The following is a 4833-nucleotide window of genomic DNA, read 5'->3' on the forward strand; positions in this document are numbered from 1 at the left end:
GGAGTGTGTTTGGAGGCGCCTGGGCAGCAGATGAGACTACCCTTCCCCTCCCTTGCTCAGGTCTGAGAGGCAAGGGAAGGCGGGGGAAGAGAAAGCAGGAGGTGCGCAGGACGCAGGTTTTGCGGAGAGCCGCTCTCTCCTACCCAGATTGCTAACTCTCAGCCAATAGGGCTCCACCGGGTTCGAGAGGTGAAAGTTCAGCCCAAGGGCACGCGCACTCCAGGCTATTGACTGCTGCAAGGCGCGGAGTGCTTGTTGATGGGTGGTCGTAAAACATCTTCATTTTCCTCTCGCAACTCTTTTTGTCTTACCTCCGCCTTCTTTAATTGTCCGAGTTGCTCATAAACCTTGATGGCTCGTTAGCACCGCGAGCCTAAGAGGCACGTTTACTTGGGAGGAAAGACGCACTGGTTTCAATGGGACACTTGCTCTCTCTCTCTCTTTTTGTTTTGTCCCCCCCCCCTGATTATTTGTTACTTCAAAGAGGGGAGTTCTAAGCCTCGTCCCTAAATGCATTTATTCGGCCGCGATTGCAGCGGGGCTTGCTTCCGAGTAAATGTGCCGTGGAGCGTTAGGCTGCGTCGCTAAGCATACATGGTAGGGATTACTTGAAACCATTCAGGCACTTATATTTTATTTTATTTTACTGCCAAGCTCATTTGTTTAGGATCAGGGCGTGAGTCCTGCGACTCGGGGGTTCCTCGAAGCTGAGGAAACCACAATAATAAAAAAAGTTTCTCTAAGCAGTGTGGGCGCCAGACATCAAGAGGAATCTGGGGGCGAGATGAACGGAGAACGAATACTCCAGTTCTGGGCAGATCTTAAGTGCCTCCAGACAACTCCCGTGAACCTTCAAACGAAATAATTCACCGAGCGGGAAAGCAGGCAGCTCTCTCGCTGGCAACGCGCAGCCGGCAGCCTTGGGGCGCAAGGTAGTGGTTTTCTCTCTCCTTCCCAAGCGCGGCGCCCGGGCCAGGCGAGAAGGCTCCGGGGCAGCGTGGGGATGTTCTCCCCAAAGGTCCCGATCTCCCGGCAGGCATGTCCAGAGCACAGTTTCGGCGGCGGGGGAGAGTCACCCGTTTCCTTTCGCCATCCTTTTTGTGCGTGTGACGAGTTAAGCTCGCGGACCAAACAAAAAGGCGCAGGAGCTGCCCAGCCTGGAGCCCAGACAGCGGCCAAGTTCGTTTGGCTGCTTGATCCGAGCGTGCTTTTCTGACATGCAGCCGCCGAGTCCAACCCTCGCCCGCCCCCCATTGAAAAGACAGAGGAGCTCAAACTGAATCGTCCCCTAGCTTCAAAACCTGTCCCAGATCTCGCGCCTCTTGGAGTTCCTCGTTTCGCGTTAGTTTTAACTCAGAATTTTTAGACTGCCTTTTGTTTCAAAGGAGAGCTTTCAGATCTCTCCAGTCCCCGCAGATAATCGCCTTGTTGTACTCAAGGGGGATACTACCCACCTGGCGAGACGAGGGGTGTGTGTGTGTGTGTGTGTGTGTGCGCGCGGGCGCGCGTCTTCTCCTGAAACTGGATTAGGAGGTTGATCTTTAGTACATTTTCTTAGGAGTAAGGATTCCTTACAGTGGCAACAACTTACTTTGAAGTTGACCTGCTAAAAAGGGAGTGAGCACAGTGTGCTGTTGTTGTTTGTGCATGGCAAAGTGCACCACGCAGTAAAACACACAAAACAATTCCCCCCCGTCGCCCCACCCCAGGGTTCTTATACTTATTAAATCAAAGTGGTTATTACGCATGAATTACCCCCTTCACTTTCTGGTTTAAATACAAACTGAGTCCTCCCCCGCCCGCCTTTGTTCCTGTTTTGGGCTTGATATTTTCAGTCCAATCCGAGTTGCATTCTATTCCTCGCTTCAAACAACCCTATTTCAAACGTCTTCTTTTAATTAATTTAATGTATGTCTTTTCCTTGCGGCTGTGTGTAGATCAGATTGCCATTTTTCATTATGATTGTTTGTAAAGGCAAGGAACAAAACAATAAACAGGGTGTTCTTCAAAATGGGATTATTCCTCTCTGCGCGCACACACACACTTCCCCCGCCCGCCCCCAATTGTTAACGGAGATAGTTCGGGAAGGGAAGAACACGCCGGCTTTGAAAAACCGAAATCAAATCAAGGGGAATCTTCCTTAACAACAGCAAAGGAGTGACTAAATTGGTGGAGTTACACCACCATCTGTCGTTAAGCTTCGGGACTACAAAACTCGCGTAATAATAAATCTTAATGAGAGCTGGCACCCCCCCCCCTTTACCCATCTTATGCTTCCCTGACAATTAGACTCACATGTAAAGCACATGACATTGGGAACTGCAGTTTACCCTTCACAGAGCAATTCCCAGCACCCGTGACAAACTACATTTCCCATGATTCTTTGGGGGGAAAGTCATGCTATGCAGCATCAGTTTCAGCTTCTAACTCCACTTCCTAGTGGTGTTCATGTAATAACATTCTGATGGTGTTCCAGCTGTGTACTATGCAATCTGCCCCGTCTTCAGGCATATGGTGCTGGGCATCTTTTTTGTGCCAGCAAATCCTTTCCACCTTCTCCAAGACTGAGCTGTTCCTGCTTGTTCTGGGTTGTTGCTGGACTGCGGCTCTCATCACACCTCTCCACTGACCGTGCTGGCTGGAGCTCATGGGAGTGGGAATCCAACAACATCTGAAATGTCACGAGATTAAATAACATCTTCCCCAAAGTATCCCAGGAGCTGTACTTTCTACGTGGGGCTATCTTTGAAGGTGACCCAGAAACTACAATTAATCTAGAATGCATCAGCTAGACTGGTGACTGGGAGTGGTCACCAAGACCATATAACACCGGTCCTGAAAGACCTACATTGGCTCCCAGTAAGTTTCCGAGCACAATTCAAAGTGTTGGTGTTGACCTTTAAAGCCCTAAACAGCCTTGGCCCAGTGTACCTGAAGGAGCATCTCCATCCCCATCGTTCAGCCCGGACACTGAGGTCCAGCTCCAAGGGCCTTCTGGTGGTTCCCTCGCTGAGAAGTGAAGTTACAGGGAACCAGGCAGAGGGCCTTCTTGGCAGTGGCGCCCACCCTGTGGAACGCCCTCCTATCAGATGTCAAGGAAATAAACAACTATCTACTTTTAGAAGTCATCTGAAGGCAGCCCTGTTTAGGTTGTTTTAATGTTTGATATTTTATTGTGTTTTTAATATTCTGTTGGAAGCCGCCCAGAGTGGCTGGGCTTTAAGTAATAATATTATTATTATTAGGGTGCTGGGAATTGTAACTCTGTAAGGGATAAACACTAGAGTTCCTGGGGAAAGGGCGCACTTTCTGTGTGCTGTGTACACAGCCTACTACTTTTCTTCAAATACACAATGGACGATCCAATCCTAAATATGTTAACTCAGCAGTTAGTCCAACTATGGCACCTTACTCCAGAATTATTTTGCATAGGTTTGCAGTTGCAAAAGTCCTGCAGGATTTCCCGCTTCTCTTTTCCATAACCCACAGCATTCTGTCCAATCTCTCATTGTCACTTGAAGATATATGTAACATCTAACCTGTGAGTGCTGTTCAGTGCTCTGATCAGCCGAGGATCTCCAGGTAGTCAGAGGGCCTTTACAGAGGTGGCACGCAATAAAGAAGAGCCCGCCCACCGCAGTTAGGCATGCACTAACCACATTAGGGTTTTGGCATATCTTAAAAACAAATCTGTCCTCCCAGCATAAGAGCCGACTCCTAGGGAAAGGGCTTACCTGGCAGGGCTTACCTGCCCCCCCAATATTTTATTCAAGTTGCACCTCTGCTTCCCAGGCTTTTACTGAATATAAGTATTGGTCTGGCACAGAACACTATTTGTTTACTGTGAAGACTTCATTTCTAATGTAACGCGTTAAAAGAAAGAATTATTGTATTAGAGTTTATTGCGGACAACTTTGTGTGTGTGTATCTATGAGTTGCTAGAGGCCATCACAAGGGGGCAGAAGGAAAACAGAGGGGATATTGCATTTGGCACATTTTGACTTCAAAATCTGAGTTCCCTTCTTTGGGGTAGGGCCCCCAAAAGTGTAGACCATCCTTGCCTACAGTTGGTGACTATACCATTGCTCCATGGTGTAAAATATAGTCCAACGGAGTCCTCTCAGGGTGACTGATGAACTCTTCAGGAGCTGATGGGATGTGCTCCTGACCTCAGCTTCTTCACTTCTGCCTTCTCTCAAGGCACAGTTCTACCTTTAGTAACCCCCAAAAAGGTGAGGTAGAGGATGTCCCAACAGTTCTCTCAGGCTATTGATGGTTCTTTCAGGAACTGATGGTACTGTACTCCATGGTGTGGGCTTGCTCGCTTCTATGTGGTCCGTTTGGTGTTTGCCCCCCCCCCCGGGCAAAAAACATAACAAAACACTTTAATGCAGGCTACTTTTAAAAACAACAAAAAATGTTAGGACACAATCCAGAAAACAGTTACACCAGTTACAATAGTTACATTGTTTTGGGATTTTCATACATTTTAAAGAAATCATCAAACAATAATACAAATGTATCTCTTTAAGCCAGGCACGGCCAAACTTGGCCCTCCAGATGTTTTGGGACTACAACTCCCATCATCTCTAGCTAACAGGACCAGTGGTCAGGGATGATGGGAATTGTAGTCCCAAAAATAGCTGGAGGGCCAATTTTGGCCATGCCTGCTTTCGGCTGACATAATCCCACTAACCAAGCTGACAGTACACAGCAAAAAGGGAAGGTGGGAAAGGGCAGACACCAAAAAGATCCACAGGATTCTGTCAGTTTTATTGGAAGGATTTTGAATGATCTGTTTCAAGGAATGCTGTGCATTCTTTGATTTTTCCA

The sequence above is a fragment of the Podarcis raffonei genome, chromosome 10, assembly GCF_027172205.1.
Source record: "Podarcis raffonei isolate rPodRaf1 chromosome 10, rPodRaf1.pri, whole genome shotgun sequence".
Lineage (NCBI taxonomy): Eukaryota > Metazoa > Chordata > Lepidosauria > Squamata > Lacertidae > Podarcis > Podarcis raffonei.